Source organism: Berghia stephanieae, chromosome 7 (assembly GCF_034508935.2).
Source record: "Berghia stephanieae isolate SIO BIC M18660-M18661 chromosome 7, UCSD_Bste_1.3, whole genome shotgun sequence".
NCBI lineage: Eukaryota > Metazoa > Mollusca > Gastropoda > Nudibranchia > Aeolidiidae > Berghia > Berghia stephanieae.
In genome coordinates, this window is record NC_088366.1 from 64,932,637 (window position 1) to 64,955,136 (window position 22,500).

The 22,500-nt window shown below is 38.0% G+C and overlaps 1 pseudogene across 1 annotated transcript; it reads left to right on the top strand.

Annotated features, from left to right (window-relative positions):
- The first annotated feature begins 7,928 nt into the window (after positions 1-7,928).
- On the top strand, positions 7,929-18,591 carry LOC144977650 (cytochrome P450 3A24-like; annotated as a pseudogene). Its single transcript, XR_013646366.1, has 2 exons — positions 7,929-8,064; positions 17,137-18,591. The product of XR_013646366.1 is annotated as a cytochrome P450 3A24-like (transcript).
- The last annotated feature ends 3,909 nt before the right edge of the window (positions 18,592-22,500 follow it).

Genomic DNA, 22,500 nt, shown 5'->3' on the forward strand with positions numbered 1-22,500 from the left:
GAATGCCTTATCTAGCGATGCCCTGCGAAAAGGTGTAATTTTATTTGATTAACGGACAGTATTTTAGTTATTTTTATTCCTTACAATGGGATAGGCGGCTACCATATTTTCCTTACTATAAGTACAAGCGTAATAAACCACATTTTAAAACAAAATATGATGCAATGTCACATGAAAACTACACATTTGGTTGACAAGGATAGGGAAAATACAAGCATTAGCAATGTGTGATTTCACTCCTCATTATTTGATTCAATGTCATAACAGCAGCCGTGGATGAAGAACAATTGGATTCAGTAGTCTGATGTCACACCGCCCCGCAACGACGGCCATCCTTGTTCTAAACAAAGAAAATCGGTAATTTTTATTCTTCATGCTGGCTAGAACTTTTTATATGCCTTGTGATCAGAATGTGTAAAAGTCAAAACATGATCAGATTTATAGGGTTTTTTCTCCTCTGGATACGCTTTTATGCTCGCCGGCGAAATATTTCATACGGGCGTCCGCCATTGTTCCGATAGTTTAGAGCCAGTGTTACTACGTTACCATGCGTCATTAGGAAGGAAGTGACGTTACGACTGTTGAAGAGTATTACAAATATTAATATTAGCCCCACAGTTCTCTCGGCCACAGGGTCAAGATCTTGGGGGGGGGGGGGGGGGGGGGGGGGGAAGTTGTGGCTTATAGTCAGGAAAATATGGAACTGTTTCTTCTGGATAAAAGTCGTTAAGGACAAATCAGTTGAAGACTGACATAGGTCTATTGTGTTTATATTCTTGTGCTATGCGACACGACATAGGTTATGGTTATTATTTTGCTTTTATTTCTTTATGATGCGCAATTTATTGTATTTTCATGAACCCGAAATAAAATGGCTATCATTCTATAAGAGTACTTTGTTGTTTTTGTTTGTTTGATAATTTTTCTGGGGTAGGGTTTCTGACCTCCCAGTGATTTACTGTGTCTTCTATAGCTGTTTTCCAATTTGTTTTCTCTCTTTGTCTTGGAATGAGATTATTTGGTTTTGTCCTGGTCCAGGCCGGAGTCCTGGCTTGGAGGGAAACAAGTTATCGTTTTGGGAGATGAGAATTGTTTTCCTTGTAACTCATCTCTCTGTTATGTATTATTATATTTTTTGTTTTGAATTTATAACGTAAGCATTTGGAGGTATTCCTCTTACTCTTAGTGGGATCCTGTGCTTGTGTCTGAATGAGGCTTTTAGGTGATCTCAAACTAAGTACATTGATGGTATGCTCTTGGAATCTACACCAATTCCCTATTTGAACCAATTCCTTTTTGTCTTACTTTTTCTCAGGTGCTTTAATTGTAATTCTAGAAATTTTTACTATCCCATGTTCTCACTTTTTACTGGCGCTGATATGACCTAAATGTGTTGCAAGCGCTGTAAAACCATTATTATTATTATTATTATTATTATTATTATTATTATTATTAGTTATTAATGTTATTATTATTATTATTATTATTATTATTATTATTATTATTATTATTATTGTTATTATCATTATTTTCAGTATTATTATTATGATTACTACGTATCATCATCATCATCATCATCGATTAGTCATAGATATCGCTACAATCATTAATCTACACATCAAACGTGAGTACCTTCATTGTCATGAGTAACAGAACCTATGGCTAACTCAAGCCGAAATAAACCATCAATCAATATCAATTTGCCATCATCATTCATTCATGCTGAAAACATCTCATATGACATGTTGTGATTTATTCATGAGTCACACATAACATACCATAGGGTATAGATAGAATGCGCTTGGCCTAGGAGTTGCCTAGGAGTTCACAACATTGCCTACCGGAAGTATAACGGACCAACACACAGACTCTGTGTAACCATGAACTTTTATAGTCTGGTTAATACAGTTTAGTGAGAACAACTCATAAACGTGGATGGCAAAAACAATAACAAAGGCCTGAGTGACGTCATCTGCAAACTATCTATAGATAGAATGCGCTTGGTCAAGGAGTTCACAACATTGCCATCCGGAAGTATAACGGACCAACACACAAACTCTGTGTAACCATGAACTTTTATAGTCTGGTTAAGACAGTTTAGTGAGAACAACTCACAAACGCGGATGGCAAAAACAATAACAAAGGCCCGAGTGACGTCATCTGCAAACTATCTATAGGGCGAAATAGGATAAAATCCCTTGAATGCCCTAACTATTAAATTGATTGAAAGATTACAATCATGATTCACGTGGTAAAGATGGTATAACAACTTAAATGTACTCACGTGTGTGTGATGTACAAACATATATCTTTAACATTGACATGCAAAGCACACACTGGGTGGGGATCCTGACCTCCCATAGCGGGCAGGGAGGTACATACTGTGTCTTCTATCCCCTTATATCTGTTTTCCATCATGCTTTCTTTGTCTTGGAATGAGATTACTTGGTTTTGTCCTGGCTCTGGCCGGAGTCCTAGCTGGGAGGGAAACAGTCAAATGCATAGTTATTGTTTTGGGAGATGATATTTTTTTCTTTGTAAATCATCTCTCTGTTATGTATTATAATTTTTATTTTGAATGTATAATGTAAGCATTTGAGTGTATTCCTCTTTGTTGGATTTTGTGCTTGTGTCTGGATGAGACTTGTAGGTGATTTCAAACTAAGTACATTGGTGGTATGCTCTTGGAATCTACATCTGATCCCAATTTGTTCTCAGTTCCCCTTTGTCTTACTTTTTCTTGGGTGCTTTAATTGTAATTCTAGAACTTTTTACTATCCCATTTTCTTCCTTTTTACTGGCGCTGATATAACCTAAATGTGTTGCAAGCGCCGTAAAACCCTTAAAAACAACAAACAAAACAACAAAGCACACACACGCACACACACACACCCACACAAACACACACACACACACGCATACATCCATATACATAACTAGAAGATAACCATAATAAACACACGAGCTTTTCTATCTAAATCTAAATCAGTATTCACGGTTACTTAACAAAAAAAAAAAAAAACAACGTTTTGACATTTTGTGATTAATGCAAAAAAGAATCAAAATTCTATATTTTTAGAATGGATTGAATAACCCTAAACTGGAGCATTTTTAAAATAGCGCAATATCCACTTAATGTGCTCAAAGCGCTTTACAAAGGGGTCGCTGACCAACAGCAACACGTAACATGTAAAACGAGACATGATGATGCCTGTTACATTTTTTTCCTGACAGAGACAACGCTGTTAACAGCCAGGTACTCATTTTACACCTGAGATAATGTGAGTAAAGAGCCTTTCCCAAGGACTTAACTATGCGCCGAGCGGGGCTTGAACTCAGGACCTACTGATCCGAAAGCGAGTGTCATACCACAAGACCACATAACCCTACATAAAACGCATTTTAAACTAATAGGAAGTGTAATTTCCAGGTTTTTTTCTTTACCGTTTTTTTAAATAATAAAGGACCGTTACATTGGCTTATTTCCAGTCTTCTGGAATTTTCCACACTGGCAGTCAGAGATTTGTGAAATACTCGTAATAATATTATAATAAAAAGGGAATGGGTTGTTTAAGCGCTTAGTAGAGTCTGGTGTCTCGGAAAGCGGAGTCCAAAGTCCGGTGGTTTCCACACACAAATGTTTACTAGGATTGGTTGATGTGATGGTGGAGGAATAACAATAATAGTATTGGAAGGAGTGATAATGATGATAAAAATAATAACAACAATAATAATCATAATGATAATTACTATATTAATAACAACAACATTAATAATCATAATAATAATAATAATAATAATAATCATCATCATAATAATAAAAATGATAATGACGATGATGATAACAATAATAATAATAATAATAATAATAATAATAATAATAATAATAATAATAATAATAGTAATAATAATAATAATAATAATAATAATAATAATAATAATGATGATGATGATGATGATGATGATGATAATAAAATAGTAATAATAATGATAATGATGAAAATAATAATAATGTAAATAATAATAATAATAAAAATAATAATGAATGTATCCATTCTGGTCTTTTTTATTTGAATGACTTCACTTCTATCATTCTGATGCCTCACTCAGTATTTCAAATGGGAATCGTCTCCATACGAGTTACCCATTACATTACATAACACGACAACTTAAAAGGTGACTATGTATTTGTATAGTGCAATATCCAATAACGTGCTCAATGCGCTTTACAATGGATCTCAAGCCAACAGCAGCACTTGGCGTTTAGGACGAGACATGACACCCATGAGGCAATAACATACATACCATTTTTTTTTCTCGACGGAGATAACGCTGCTAAGGGCAAGCAACTCATTTTACACCTGAGTACGGTGAGAGTAGTTGACTCAAGGAATTTTTCCAAGGACTTAACTATGTACAGAGCAAGACTCGAACTCGAACGCTGAACTTTCAGGTTTGAATGCGAGTATCATACCATAAGACCACATAGCTGTACATTACATTTCGTTATTTATTTGCTTGTTTGTTTTTAAGGGTTTTGCGGCGCTTGCAACACATTTAGGACATATCAGCGCCAGTAAAATGGGAGAAATTTGGATAGTAAAAACATTCTAGATGTGCATACAATTAAAAGGACTTGAGGACAAAGTAAGACCAAGGTGAATGGTTCAAATTAGGGAACAGATGTAGATCCCAAGAGCACACTGTCAGGGTAGGCTTAGTTTAAGATCACCTAAAAGTTTCACCCAAACACCATCTCAAGATCGCACTAAGAGGAACACACTCAAATGTTTATAAATCATATGTTAAACATGAAAAAAAAGTACAAAACATAGAGATGATTTACAAGGGAAAAAAATCTCCCAAAACTATAACTATACATTCGACTGTTTCCCTCCTAGCCAAGGACTTCGGCGAGAGTCAGGACAAAACTAAATAATCTCGTTCCAACACAAAGACAGAAAGCAATTGGAAAACAGATACAGGGGGATAGAAGACAGAACAAGTATCTCCCTGCCCACTATGGGAGCTCAGGAACCCCACCCAAACATGACATTTCTGACATGGCGTTTTTTTGCCAAAATAAAAATATCCCAAATTTTGCAAGCTGAAAACAGCAATATTTACCAAAAAAATGCGGTTAATTTTCCTAAAAACCAATAATTAGTTCATGAAAGAGAAAGGTAATTGTTTGTTTTTAATGGTTTCACGGCGCTTGCAACAAATGTAAGGTTATATCAGCGCCAGTGAAAAAGAAGAAAATGGGATCTAGTAAAAAAAGAAATTACTCTTGATTCATTATCTTTCACGTTCTACACGAGCGATCAAATTAAAAGGAAAAAATCGTCTTTTTATTATATTTATTTATTTATTTTTTGTTGTTGCCTTTTTCAAAAAACAATTTTTTTAAATTTTTTTTTTGGGGGGGGGGGGGGTTCTTTTCTTTGAAAACTTTCGAAAAAATTGCATTGCAAAAAAAATTTGCAGATTTTGCGGCCGCAATGCAGATCAGTGATATTTTGCGGCCGCAAAGAGGCCGCAAGTGATGCAAAAACAGCCATGCCAGACATAATTTCATCATGCGCGTCAACTTGTTATTGAAGAAGGTGACATGATTGACATCAGAATTCTGTCGTAAGCCACCCTTGGAACTGTTTGAACTTTATGTATTATGAAATATATAGTATAATAAAATATGACACGGGCTACTGATTAACTAAAACGCAATCCTTATTCCACACAAAAGATGTCGTATTTGGTTTCATCGTGGCCTCAATATATCCCGCTGTCACGGAGGTCGTCGCTCGTAAAGACTAAGGGGGGTACCGCACTAGGATAGGACTGTCCTGGGACAGTCCTGTCCTAAATCTGTAATAAACATGAATATAATAAAGAGAAACATACCTCACCTATTGGGACGAGACAAAAGGGTCCTAGCGTATCCCGAGCCGTTGTGAAATGCTACAAAGTCAACGGGACAGGACTGTCCCAGTCCCGTGTTCATATCAATTGTGATAGAAAAATATAGCAGTCTTCCGCATTAGGACAAACAAATCCCATACTTGGCGGCGCCGTGTCAAAGTTGCAATGCCTGCCTTTATTTTCTGCATCCCTACTACTACTACTACAACCACCACCACCACTACTACTACTACTACTACTACTACTACTACTACTACTACTACTACCACCACTACTACTACTACTATTACTACTACTACTACCACTACTACTACTACTACTACTACTACTACTACTACTACTACTACTACTACTACTACTACTACTACTACTACTACTACCACCACTACTACTACTACTTCCACCACCACTACTACTACTACTACTACTACTACTACTACTACTACTACTACTACTAACTACTACTACTACTACTACTACTACTACTACTACCACCACCACCACTACTACTACTATTACTACTACTACTACTACTACTACTACTACTACTACTACTACTACTACTACTACTACTACTACTACTACTACTACTACTAGTACTACTACTACTACTACTACTACTACTACTACTACTACTACTACTACCCCCACCACCACTTTTTTAAGTAAGTCCTTCTGAGCCACTTGGGCTCATTGTAAGACAAATCAAGTTGTAGCCAATGGTGCAGGAGTTATTCCGGTTTCAATAGCGTGAAGCGGACAATTAACGTATTTGTTTGAAAACCTTTGAACAGGACAATAGTCTATCGTAGATTACAATCCCAGTTTGACAGGTACCCTTTAATACCAGAATGGGGTGAGTGATTGGAGTAAATTTTCGTGCTCTAGGAAAGTAAAAATTGGCTACGATCGGAATCGAACACAGAACCACTAGGTCTAGAGTACAACGCGCTAACTACTCGGCCATCTTGCCACCTAAGCTTATAGACCCGGAACTTATCCATGTATCTGTAGCGTTGTGCAGACAGATAACAGTTTAAAATTAAAAAAAAAAAAAATCACTTTATTCATCCCATAGGGGAAAATTTTCTCGAGGGTCTATTCCGAGGGAAGACTGGAATAACCCAGGCGTTAGCCGCAGTGCAGCGCGAGGTGACTTGCTCAAGAACAAACAGCGCAGTGATCGAACCTGGTACCTTTCGGGTACGAAGCAAAGACCGTACCGCCGAGCCACGCAGACCGTCTATTATCCTCTTGAAAGGACGCTAGTCTGTCAAAGATTACTTTGATCAGCGAACTGGTACTCATTTGCACCTGGGTAAAGTGAGGTGATTCCAAGAAAAACATTTTAGGATAAGATCGGAGATCACCATAGTCTATGGATTTAACGCTTGAGGAATCTTTGGGTCATTAAAGGATGCACCCAGTGGTATTTCCTATTTCCATTTGTCTTTTTTTCTACGCAGTAAAGCACATAAATATGCAACTTTTATAATTCTTTATTTCATCCATTTTGATAATGCATTTGCGCAAGCGATACGCGAGGTGTGTCCTGGGACAGTCCTGTCATAGTGCGGTACCTGTTTTGAATAGAAGTTTTCTTCAGTGGGACAGGACAAATTCGTCCTGGGACAGTCCTGTCCTAGTGCGGTACCTGTTTTGAATAGAGGTTGTCTTCAGTGGGGCAGGACAAATTCGTCCTGGGACAGTCCTGTCCTAGTGCGGTACCTGTTTTGAATAGAGGTTGTCTTCAGTGGGACAGGACAAATTCGTCCTGGGACAGTCCTGTCCTAGTGCGGTACCGCCCTAATTATATACTATCGAGGGTTTTAATGGCCCGTAATATTTATAATCTAGGTCAATCTTTATGAGTTATCAAAGTGGATCGGGTCAAGGTCACGTCGATGGTGGACGCTCCATTGGACAACAGTTAGAACAACAAGAAGATAAAAATCGGAATACGATGCCTCACAGGGTTTATTATGAAAATATTTTCATTCCAAACACATCGCCCGATACAGTATATTATATAGTAGTTCCATAGACTGAGACACTAACGGACACTAACATGTTTTCTCTTGAGTTTTCTGAGATTTCTATCTTTGCAATATTGCTTGCTTGTTGCATTGTGTTGCTTTATATGTGAGTACCAATTTATCATGTGTTAATTTTTTAATCAGTAGAACCATCTATTTTTATTTATTTTTTTTTTTTTTTACATTTTTGACAAAACAATTTCTGTCTAACTCCAGTGGTGATTTTATTAGGCAATTCGCTACGTTTTGGATCAAGGATCTTCTTTAAATTCTTGTTTTATCATTTATATTTTCTTTAAAAAAAAAAAAAAAAAATTATATATATATATATCAAAACAAAACAAAACTTGAGCTTTTATATAGCGCAATATCCAATAAACGTGCTCAGAGCGCTTTACAAAATGTTCATGACCAACCGTAACACGTAACATGTAGAACGAGACATGACGCCTGTTAGGCGATATTACAATTTTCTTTTCGAGTGAGACAATGCTGTTAACGGCCAAATATGTACATCTGAGTACGGTGATAAAGAGTCTTTTCCAAGGACTCAACTATGCGCCGAGCGAGGCTCGAACCCAGGACCTTCCGATCCGAAAGCGAGTGTTATTCCAATAGACCACATAGCCGCATATGGAAGAGATGGATATTTTATCGTTTGAGAAATCCTGGGTTACAGAAAGATAATTTAATTTGGGTATTACAATGAAATTTATTCCACCCCTCTCATTGGAAAGCCCTATCATTTCTTAGTAAATACGTTAACGTTGAATAATGCTTTGAACGCGTTGAATTTTAAAAAAAGAATATTTGTTATAGTGAATGACATAATCAGTCGGATGGTGAAAATGTTTGAACGGAGATATTGCCAAGTTTAGTTAGAAGGTCAATTTTGATCCAAAATGAGTTCTTGTCATAATTGATTAAATCAACCCTTTCTGTACATCTTCGGTAAATATCAAAGCTTAATTTCACTTCTAAATGTTTTTTACAGCAAGTCACATTGAAAAAGTATGAAATTTGAGAAAAGTTGCTGAATACCTTTCCCATACATCTGACCATAAATTACTGAAAAATCACCCGATTTACTTCAATTAAAGATTAAAATGCTCTGGTGAGCATATTCTTTCAGAAAATGAAAAAAAAATGCAGATCCAAAATTTTCACCTTCCGACTGATTATGTCATGCACTGACACATTTTCGCACATTTTATTGGTGTGAAATTACGTGTAAAAGGCAGCTGATTGGTAATTATAAATAATCTTTTGGTGCGCATGAATACAAATCCAACGGTTTTAGTTTTGGGTCAAATTGTCATTCAAGCAGAAGGAGAAAGATACAAAATTATGGTGAATAGAAGTTCTAATACCAAACCATTTGGTTACAAAATGTCCAATAATCTTACTTGTAGGGGTAGAATAAACGTATTCTTTCATTTCTTTCATTTCTTGCGGCTATGTGGACTAGTGGTATGACACTCGCTTTCGGATAGGAAGGTCCTGGGTTCGAGCCTCGCGCTCGGCGCATAGTTAAGTCCTTGGAAAAGGCTCTTTACTCACATTCTCTCACCGTACTCTGGTGTTAAATGAGTACCTGGCCGTTAAACGCGTTGTCTTTGTCCGAAAAATTGTAATATCGCCTAACAAGCGTTATGTCCCGTCCTACATGTTAAATGTTGCTGTTGACCAGGGACTCCTTGTAAAGCGCTTTGAGCAGATTTAGTGGATATTGCGCTATATAAAAAAAGCTCATTATTGTATTTATTAAATTCGTTATAATTTCATCGTGCAAGCTCGTTGTGTTATTTGGCACGATAAAAATAGCTCGTTTAATAAATACAAAGAGATGAAAGAATCGTATAACATCTCACCAGGGCGAACGTTGCCGTAAACATAGACGGAATGAGAAAACGAGAACGTTGTTGTTGATGAAGATGATGACGATGTTTTATGGACGATGAACGATTGAAGAATTTAACAATAGATAGTTTGCGCTTGGCTAAGAAGCTCATAACATTGCCATCCGGAAGTATAACGGACCAACACACAAAACTGTGTGTATCCATAAACGTTTATAGTCGGGTTAATACAGTTCAGTGAGCATTACTCATAAATGCGGATGGCAAAAAACAATAACAAAGACCTGAGTGACGTCATCTTCGAACTATCAATAGAGTATAGATAGTTCGAAGATGACGTCACTCATGTCTTTGTTCTTGTTTTTGCCATCCGCGTTTATGAGTGCTTCTCACTAAACTGTATTAACCAGACTATAAACCTTCGAGGTTACACACAGTTTTGTGTGTTGGCCAGTTTTACTTCCGGATGGCAATGTTGTGAACTTCTTAGCCAAGTGCATACTATCTATACCGGAGGTCGACTGCAACATATAATATTTATAATATATATTATAATCAATAACAAAGCTGAGTGACGTAAATTTTATTCCAACTACTACATTTATATAGATAGTATGCGCTGAGCTAATACGCTCACAACATTGCCATTTGGAAATATACCGGTCCAACACATAAAACTATGTGTTACCTTGAACGTTTGTCGTCTGGTCAATACAGTTTAATGAGAATTACTCATAAATGCGGATGGTAAAAAAAAACAATAACAAAGACTAGAGTGATATCAACTTCATACTATCTATAGATAGTATGCGCTTGGCTCTGAAGCTCACAGCATTGCCATCCGCAAGGTTAACAGACCAACACACAAAACTGTGTGTGACCATGAATTATTATAGTCTGGTTCATAAAGTTCAGTGAGAATTACTCATAAACGTGGATGGCAAAAAACAATAACAAAGACAAGACTGACGTCATCGTCGTTCTATCTATATTACTTTATTTCTAGTATTTTACAATTGGTTCGGATGGACGCTCAACACGGATCAAGTTGTGTAGACCGAAATCAATAACAAACAGCTGAGTGACGTCAATTTCATTCCTTCTACTTCATTTATATATTATCTATTTCTAGTATTCTACTTTAGATTTGGATGGACCCTGAACACCGGGTCAAGTGTTGTTGGTCTAGTTAAAGGTTTTGAGATAAGACAAGCATGACCAACAAGTCGCTATCGTTAACTTATAGTTGTAGCCTGACATTAGAACCGGAGCCATCGTTAACTTATAGTTGTAGCCTGACACTAGAACCGTAGCCATCGTTAACTTCTAGTTGTAGCCTGACACTAGAGCCGTAGCCATCGTTAACTTATAGTTGTAGCCTGACACTAGAACCGTAGCCATCGTTAACTTCTAGTTGTAGTCTGACACTAGAACCGTAGCCATCGTTAACTTATAGTTGTAGCCTGACACTAGAACCGTAGCCATCGTTAACTTATAGTTGTAGCCTGACACGAGAACCGTAGCCATCGTTAACTTATAGTTGTAGCCTGACACTAGAACCGTAGCCATCGTTAACTTATAGTTGTAGCCTGACACTAGAACCGTAGCCATCGTTAACTTATAGTTGTAGCCTGACACGAGAACCGTAGCTATCGTTAACTTATAGTTGTAGCCCGACACTAGAACCGTAGCCATCGATAACTTATAGGTGTAGCCTGACAAGAGAACCGTAGTCATCGTTAAGGTATAGTTGTAGCCTGACGCAAGAACCGTAGCCATTGTCAACATATAGCCTGCCACTAGAACCATAGCCATCGTTATTTTATAGCCTGACACTAGAACCGTTGCCATCGTTAACTTATAGCCTGACACTAGAACCGTAGCCATCGTTAACTTATAGCCTGACACTAGAACCGTAGCCATCGTTAACATATAGCCTGACACTAGAACCGTAGCCATCGTTAGCTTATAGCCTGACACTAGAACAGTAGCCATCGTTAACATATAGCCTGAAACTAGAACCGTAGCCATCGTTAGCTTATAGCCTGACACTAGAACCGTAGCCATCGTTAACATATAGCCTGACACTAGAACCGTAGCCATCGTTAGCTTATAGCCTGACACTAGAACCGTAGCCATCGTTAATTTTTAGCCTGACACTAGAACCGTAGCCATCGTTAACTTATAGCCTGACACTAGAACCTTCTCAGACTTATAGTTTGAAGTCATTTTTTAGGTTTGTGCAGCGTCTCGTGAGTTGTCGTTAGTAGACTGAAGGAAACAAATGATTCCATTGACTGAACTATTGAATACAACTCACGATTTGTATTCTTTTGTGACCAAAGACTCTACTTTTGACGTCACTTTTTGGTTAGTCCCAGGCTATAGATACAATGAAGTTAACGTCACTCTGGTCTTTGTTATTAAAATTTGTTGTTGTTGTTGTGCCATCTGCGTTTATGAGTAATTCCCGCTAAACTGTATTAACCAGACTTTTAACGTTTACGGTTACACATAGTTATGTGTGTTGGTCCGTTATACTTCCGGATGGCAATGTTAATAATAATAATAATACATGACATTTATAACGCGCATTTTCATCACTGGGTGATGCTCAATGCGCGAAACAATAATATAATGACATTATTATACAAATGAAACATTATACAAACTACATCAACATAATATTATCATATTACAACAATGTAATAACTAAACATAAAGTCATTAATACAAGATCTGGAATATTTTTATACAGTCGTTTTAATAAAGTTTTATTCTACATTGTGATATATATTTCTCGGAAATTCATAAGAGGATTTTTAGATAAATTAACATTTTAGTGGTGTAGATCCCATTGTTTGAAGTATTGTACTAGCCATTTATTGTTTACACTTACGTTAAGATTTTTAGTCACGATGTGCCATATCTATTTTTATCCTTATTACGACAACATTTATTGGAATGACACAGAATCGTCTTGGTATCACGGTAACAATAATAGCAGTAATAGCCAGCGGCTACGACCAAGTCGTGGTGGTGTGCGGAAACGAAGAAAAATAAATATTCAAATAGGTCACAGACCACCGCCCTTTCATACTAATAGAGCACTCAAAGTACATAACACACAACGGTGCCCAAGGTCTCTGATCAACATACCACTCAACGACACTCACAACAACATGTCAATAGTAAACGACACATCAACATATCAACAAAACATAATGACAACACCTGATCATTTTGATGAGACGCAGGACTTAAGTAAACATAATGAGAACGTGGCTTGTGAAAATAAGACAATAACAACAAAGGGGGAAGAAGGGTCAATATGAGGCCAAATGAAATAAAAAGAATCAATCACCAAATCAACTCAAATCATAACACGCTTAAAATAACAAACAGGCAAACTAACAGTGACCGTAATGGTGAACCGAGAAACATGTTGAGAACTATGACCATAAACTTTCAAAGTTTAATTCCAAAACTACCGGAATTTTGGAAATTGATATCAGAAATAAAACCAGACATAATCATAGGTACGGAAACATGGCTACATTCCGAAATAAAGGACAGTGAAATATTTCCACCAGAGACATATTTCAACGTGTTCAGGAAAGACCGAGAAGATAGGTATGGTGGGGTGCTGGTTGCAACAACAACGAACCTCTCAGTAATAAAGCTTGACATTCAAACAAAATCAGAATCGGTGATCGTAAATATCAAAACAGAACAAGGCCTACTCACTGTGGGCGCTATGTATAGAACACCTTCAAACTCAACTATGGAACAAATGACTGAGATAACACGCTGTATTGATAGCCTAGACCCGAAAAATGTACTCTGGTTAAGCGGAGACCTGAACCTACCTGATATCAATTGGGAACAAGAAAAAATAACCAGTTACCAATATCCTTCATTTATAAACCAAGCATTTATTAACAAATTGCAAGATTTTGGCCTGAGTCAAATAAACAAAAATCCAACAAGGGGTACAAATATCCTCGACTTATTTATCACAAATCGACCAAATTTAATTGTCAAGTGTACAACCATTCCAGGCATTAGTGACCATGACATTCTCATCACGGAAAGCACTATCAAAGCAAACAAAATCACAAAAAAATCACACCCTATTACTATTTGGAAAAAGGCAAATATCGCCGAAATGCGGACAGAAACACGTCTTTTTAGTGAAAACATAATTAATCAACATCTAGAAAGCACTGAGGATGTTTGGACTGCCATCAACGACCACCTAAACAAAATGATGACCAAACATGTACCAACGAAGAAAAGCTCAAGGAAATTTCACCAACCATGGATAAACACCACCGTCAAACAATTATCTAGACGGAAACAAAAGGCATGGAGCAGAGCGAGAAAGTCCAACAGTAAGAAAGACTGGTACAATTATGCCCGACTGAAAAAAGAAACACAAAAAGAGAGTAGAAAGGCCTATCATAATCATGTTAAGGAACTTGTTAGTGAAGACTCAAACAAAAAGCTCTGGAAATTTATAAAAAGTAGGAGGTGCGATTCGGTTGGTATAGCGCCCCTTGAGCATGATCGTGTATTATACTCTGATGCAAAGGAAAAAGCAGACATACTTAATAACCAATTCTGCTCTGTTTTTGCTTCAAAAGCTCATACCAAAATTACCACTCAACAACTACAAGGCGAAGAAAACGATTCCAACACTATGGCCGAAATCAATGTGACAGTAGAGGGCGTTTCCAAACTCCTCGCCACTCTAGATCCAAAGAAAGCATGTGGCCCAGACAAAATACCATCCCGTCTCTTAAAGATATTGAGTAACGAATTTGCACCTGCCCTCACACATTTGTTCAAACTCTCTCTTGAAACGGGAGACATACCAATTGTTTGGAAGCACGCTCTTGTCCAACCCATCTACAAGAAAGGTGATAGAAGCAGGGCTCAAAACTACCGTCCAATTTCATTAACCTGCATTTGCTGCAAACTGTTGGAGCATATAGTGAGATCCTCAATAACTGAATATCTCGAAACTAACAGTATTTTTTGTGATGAACAGCACGGATTTAGGAAGCACCACTCATGTCAAACTCAACTTCTATCATTAACACATGATCTGTCAGCTGCTATTGATAAAGGTGGTCAAATTGATCTAGTACTACTGGACTTTGCCAAGGCCTTCGACAAGGTCCCTCACCATCGGTTAATCCAGAAATTGTATGACGTTGGTATCAGGAACAAAACCTTACAATGGATTGCAACTTTTCTGGACAATCGCACCCAACAAGTTCTTGTCGACGGCGAGACTTCCACTATCGGGATGGTGACATCGGGCGTACCTCAGGGCTCAGTCCTTGGGCCCGTCCTATTTTTAGTGTACATAAACGATCTTCCACGAGGTATAAGGTCAAAAGTGCGCCTCTTTGCTGACGACACAGCATTATATAATCAGATAAAAACAACAGACGACTGCAAAACACTAAATGACGATCTAGCTAAATTACAAGAATGGGAAACAATAAATCAAATGGAATTTAACGTATCAAAGTGCAATGTTCTAACCATCACAAATAAGAAAGCACCTATAACATTTGAATACCAACTTCATGGTCAAAACCTGGAACATGTAAAGACAGCAAAATACCTTGGCATTGAGTTTGCTAAAAACCTCAAATGGAATGACCACATATGTCACCTGGCCTCAAAGGCAAATCAAACAAGCGCTTACATCACCCGCAATTTAAAAAGATGCCCAATCACAACTCAAACCCTTGCTTTTAAAACTATTGTTAGACCAATTTTGGAGTATGGCAGCTCAATTTGGGACCCATATACAAAGAAAAACACCGACACCTTAGAAAACATCCAAAGAAAAACAGCAAGACGCATCACAAACACATTCGATCCTTTCTCAAGTGCGTCTGAAATATCACAACGGATTGGCCTTGAACCTCTGGAAAAGAGAAGAAAGATAGATAAACTTAAATTGTTCCACAAGATCTACTACAAAAATTCGTGCCTTAAACTTCCAAACGACATCAAAGATATCGGTACAAGAAATACGAGGGGACACACAGCAAGAGTAACCATCCCAACATCAAAAACAGACGCCCACATGTATTCGTTTTTCCCTTCCACTGCCCGACTATAGAATAGCCTCCCAGCTGAAGTGGCTGAAAACGGTTGCCAACATGCCTTCACGCGATTGCTGGAGTTCACAACGTGACTTTTTAATCTATGTGGTTTTAGTATTATGTGCAGAGTTTTAGCAAGTTTAAAATGTAAAACACTACAAACTGTGGAGTGATCCTCGACAATATTGGAGGTTTCCACAAGACGAAGAAGAAGAAGAAGAAGAAGATATGTCATAATACATCCACATGCAATGTCAAATACGGAAATAATATAAAATAATGATATAATAACATAAACTAAATTAACATTCATATTGGGGTCAAATTACAAAGATGCATTAATCAAGATGTGTTTTAACAAAGAGATAGAGTTTTAACTTTGATTTAAATATTGATAAGGACTTCGATTCTCTTATTCTTTTAGGAAGAGAGTTCCAGATGGAAGGTCCGACGTGACTGAACGATCTGCCGCCGTAAAATTTATATTTATATTAATTTGAAACAATTAATTTTGTATAATCTAGTGCAGAGCGTAGACTTCTCGTTGGCTTATAAGTTTCTAAAAATTCAGTAATATACAATGGTGCTTGATCATTCAGGCACTTATAGCACAATACACAATATTGTGAGTTTCTTAGTCACGCGCATACTACCATTAAGTTTCCGAAGGCCACGGACCAACCGTCTGACAACAGTGAGGGGATTTATGTAAAGACTAAAAATAGAATTTACAGACGTAAATATGATGATACTAACTTCGGGTTTTTATGCTTTATTCGGACAAATTCAAATATAATTTCTTCAACTAACAAAAAACATCGGACCTAAGTTGATGAGTGAGTCAAAATGTATATGGCGTATAGGGTTCAACAGTCGTGACGTCACTTCCCTCGTAATGACGCATAGTAACTTAGTAACTGGTTCTAAACTATCGGAACAATGACGGACGCCCTTATGAAATACTTCTCTGACGAGCATAAACGTGTATCCAGAAGAGCAAAAAAAAAACATTATAAATCTGATCATATTTTGACTGTTATACATTCTGATCACATGACATGTGAAAAAGTTCTACCCAGTATGAAGAATAAAAAGTACCGATTTTCTCTGTTTAGAACCAAGCTGCTCGTTGCGGACGTGACATCAAACTATTGAATCCTATTAATGGTTGTATATTTATTTCATCACCAGATATGGCAGACACCCTGGAACCTACTGGAGTAAAGTCGGAGTTCCCTCCCCTCCCGCCACCATGTTCATCGGTCACATGGACCGATTGTTCGATTCCAAGACCGGAATCCGTTACAACATAGGAAAATGGACAAAGCAATACGGAAAAATTTTTGGCATTTTATTTTTCCGGGACCCTGCTCTAGTTGTTGGAGACGTGGACGCTTTGAAAGAAATTCTCGTGAAAGATTTCAACAATTATTCGGATCGATATGTCCTAGGATACGACGCCTTGTGGAATCCGATAGTCAAAAAAAGTTTGTTTTTTAATCGAGGTCAAGACTGGAAGAGAATTCGCCGAATAATCACTCCCTGCTTTAGCAGCGGCAAATTGAAGCGTGTTACCCATTATATCAACACGACTGGCTCAAATCTTGTAAAAATTCTTCACAAACACGTTGAAGAAGGTACACACCCTGAGGCAAGAATTATATTTTCGGCGTATTCTCTTGATGCTTTTGCCGGTCCAGCTTTTGCGCTGGATTTAAACTCACAGGAAAATCCCGACGATGCTTTCTTCTTGCACGCCAAGGGAATGATGAAATTCACGAGAACATTACTAAAGATAATTACTGGAGTTGTAGGCGTTTTCCCGTGTCTTGGTTTTATCTTTAGAATACTTGATATTCAATTCATGCCAGCTCCTCACATCAATTATTTCATCACCGAACTCACAAGGCTTGTGGAGGAAAGAAAAGCTGACCCAAATCAGTTTAGAGATGGTGACTTTCTCCAGTTCATGATAGACGCCGAAGCTGACCCTACAGAAGACATCGTAGGGAGTCGAAAATTGACAACGGAAGAGATTGTAGCCCAATGCATTTTATTTGTAATGGCTGGATACGAGACCACGTCATCAACGATTCAATGGCTGTTGCTTGAATCGGCAAAGCACAAGGATGTCCAAAAACGAATGAGAGAAGAAATTAGGAATGTGGTTGGGAATGAAATAGAAGTGACCTCTGAACACTGCCAGAAGCTGAAGTATATGGAGGCTGTAATCTTTGAGGCTCTAAGGATGTATCCCCCAGTGGTTCATTCCAATCGCCTTGTAGAAAAAACAACAAAATTAAATGGTTTCACTATCCCCGCCGGCGCTGCCATTTTCATTCCCGTTTCAAATATTTGTCGTGACCCTGAGATTTTTGAAGAACCGGAAACGTTTAACCCAGACAGGTTTATGGACGAAAACAACCCAACCCCAAGTCTCGTGTATTATCTCCCTTTGGTTTCGGTCCAAGACAGTGTATCGGAATGAGACTGGCTTTACTCAAACTCAAGATTGGTCTGGTGTATTTGCTGAGAGAGTTTTCCGTTGACAGAACAATTCCCTCTGACGTCACCATTGACGATTTCTCTGGCGTCCACCAACCACGTGAAACCATCCGTTTGGTTCTAAGTAAATGCAAAGCGTAATTTTCATTTCTGATTGTAAACATGAACATAGACATAGACGATCTTTGGGGTTAGTTTGTTCATGTTCATATTCATGTCTAATCGTCTGAACTTTTAATGTATTGGAGCTTTTTTATTTAACGCAATACCCACTAAACGTGCTCAAAGAGTCCCTGGCCAACACTTAACATGTAGGCAGGGACATGACGCCTGTTAGGCGATATTACAATTTTTTCGGACAGTTATTCATTTTACACCCGAATACGGTGTGATAATGTGAATAATAAGCCTTGTCAAAGAACTCAACTATGCGCCGAGCGAGAATCAACCCAAGACCTTCTAATCCGAAAGCGAGTGTCTTTCTACAAGACCATGTGAAAGCCAACTCCTAATAACTGTAAATGAGCTGTTGAGACTCCAGAATGCCAACACTCAGGCAGACATCGGCATCCTCGACTTTTCCAAAGCATTTGATACTGTGCCAAACCAAAAACTCTTGCAGAAACTAGAAAATTACGGAATTCGTGGCTCTTTACACACATGGCTTTGTATTTTCCTCACAAAACGTACCATGAAAGTAGTCCTAGACGGCACGTCATCGGATGAATGTCCAGTCATATCAGGAGTACCACAGGGAACGGTGCTAGGACCCATACTATTTCTTTGTTTCATCAATGACCTACCTCTACGAGTAAAATCTCAGATTAGGTTATTCGCCGATGACTGTCTAATATACCGACCAATAAAATCTGCAAATGATCAAAAATTGCTACAAGAGGACTTGAATAGTCTCGAACAGTGGGCTCATGATTGGGGATTGAAATTTAACGCAAACAAATGTTACATCCTCAGCACAGCTAAAAAGTACAATGAGACCTACAAGTTAAACAACACCGTCCTGAAACAAGTCGACGATCACCCATACCTTGGCATCACCTTCTCAAAGGACTTGAAATGGGGGAAACACATTAACAAAATAACCCAAAAGGCAAGCTGCACCCTCGCGTTTCTCCGCCGAAATCTTAGCCACGCCCCAACATCATGCAAACAAAACGCCTACCTCGCACTTGTGAAATCACAATTGGAATACGGAGCAGTTGCCTGGGACCCCTACCTGAAAGAGGATATTCAAAAACTTGAGAGAGTCCAGAGACAAGGCGCCCGGTTCATAACTGGGAACTATAAGAGCAGAACCCCAGGATGCATGACAAAAATGTTAGAAGAAAGAACTCTCATCAGCCTCCAACAAAGAAGAAAAGAAAACCGTCTGTCATTCATGTTCAAGATAATAACAGATCAAATACCATCAATAAAGGCAGACTCCTTTTTCACGCCACGACCAAACAAAAGAAAAATCCGAGCACTCACTTTCGCCAACCACATAACCGAAAACCCCATTGAGAGATACGCCACAAACAATTCGAACTGCTTCAAAATCCCACAGACAAGAACACAAAACTACAGAAATTCTTTCTTCATTAGAACTATCTCGGAGTGGAATGGGCTGGATGAACTGGTCATCATGGCACCACACCTAAACGATTTCAAGGCCCGACTGACATGGGCCCGCGCCTAATGAGGACGCCGCTGAAATACAACCAGACCATTGGTTTCTTCAGCGCCAACCATACAGATACAGACCAGAGCCGCACAAACTCTGACAAAGTCTCCACAAGAATTCATAGTTATTTTACGCAGAATGAGTAACGTTTGTCGGATAATAAAAGCTTTGTCCTCATAACAGTTGTTACATGACAAATAGGTACATTTTCTGAATTTCCATTTCACAAAGACAAAACACGCTCACGTATATTTACTTCCTGCAATCGTTAGTTCTCTCCCTTGGAAATAACAAGGTAGAAATTGATCATGAATACCGCTCTTTAGTAAAATGGGATGAATGGCTCCACGAATGACACATTATATCGGGAACACATCTACCCGCAACAACACATATATTATCGGGAACACATCTACCCGTAACAACACATATATTATCGGGAACACATCTACCCGTAACGACACAGATATTATCGGGAACACATCTACCCGTAACAACACATATATTATCGGGAACACATCTACCCGCAACAACACGTATATTATCGGGAACACATCAACCCGCAACAACACGTATATTATCGGGAACACATCTACCCGCAACAACACGTATATTATCGGGAACACATCTACCCGCAACAACACATATATTATCGGGAACACATCTACCTGTAACAACACATATATTATCGGGAACACATCTACCCGCAACAACACGTATATTATCGGGAACACATCTACCCGTAACAACACGTATATTATCGGGAACACATCTACCCGCAACAACACGTATATTATCGGGAACACATCTACCCGCAACAACACGTATATTATCGGGAACACATCTACCTGTAACAACACATATATTATCGGAACACATCTACCCGCAACAACACGTATATTATCGGGAACACATCTACCCGTAACAACACATATATTATCGGGAACACATCTACCCGCAACAACACGTATATTATCGGGAACACATCTACCCGCAACAACACATATATTATCGGGAACACATCTACCCGTAACAACACATATATTATCGGGAACACATCTACCCGTAACAACACATATATTATCGGGAACACATCTACCCGTAACAACACGTATATTATCGGGAACACATCTACCCGTAACAACACATATATTATCGGGAACACATCTACCCGTAACAACACATATATTATCGGGAACACATCTACCCGTAACAACACATATATTATCGGGAACACATCTACCCGTAACAACACGTATATTATCGGGAACACATCAAAAGTAAATACATTTCTTCTTCTTCTTCTTCTTCTTCTTCTTCTTCTTCTTCTTCTTCTTCTTCTTCTTCTTCTTCTTCTTCTTCTTCTTCTTCTTCTTCTTCTTCTTCTTCTTCTTCTTCTTCTTCTTCTTCTTCTTCTTCTTCTTCTTCTTCTTCTTCTTCTTCTTCTTCTTCTTCTTCTTCTTCTTCTTTTTCACCACCACCACCTCCACCATCACGCCAAGTGAAAGCTATGTATCAGTCCATTATTATTATTATTATTATTATTATTATTATTATTATTATTATTATTATTATTATTATTATTATTATTATTATTAGTACCATTTTTATTATTAGTTTCATTATCATCATCATCATCATCATCATCATCATCATCATCATCATCATCATCATCATCATCATCATCATCATCGTCATCATCATCATCATCATCATCATCATCATCAACATCATCATCATCAACATCATCATCATCATCATCATCATCATCATCATCATCATCGTCAACATCATCATCATCATCATCATCATCATCATCATCATCATCATCATCATCATCATCATCATCATCATCATAATCACAGCCACAACCATCGTGCCCACATCCTAAACATATCGGCAACGTATTTCTATTACGCAAAGACTAGGAGACAGACTCTAGTTGTCCTTGCCATGATAATAAAATAATCTGCCATACTCCGGAAGACCCCATATTTAAAAATTTGGCCAGAAAACTAGTCCTTCAAATATCGATCGATTTAAATGACTCTCATCTTAGCAAAAACTCTCAAATCCGAGACTTCACCGAAGTCCCGGGTTTGAGAGTTTTTGCTAAGATGAGAGTCATTTAAATCGATCGATATTTGAAGGACGAGTTTTCTGGCCAAATTATTAAATTTGGGTTTTCCAGAGTATGGCAGTAATGTCGTTGTAGACTGAAATAAACAATGTCATCTCTTTGAAGTTTATTTCGGTGTTTGTCTTTTCACTTTTGTCGTCATTTCCGTCAAGCTTCGTTTATTTTACTTTTATCGAGTTAAATAATAGAATTTATTCCACCCCTATCAAAGGAAAACCCTATCATTTCT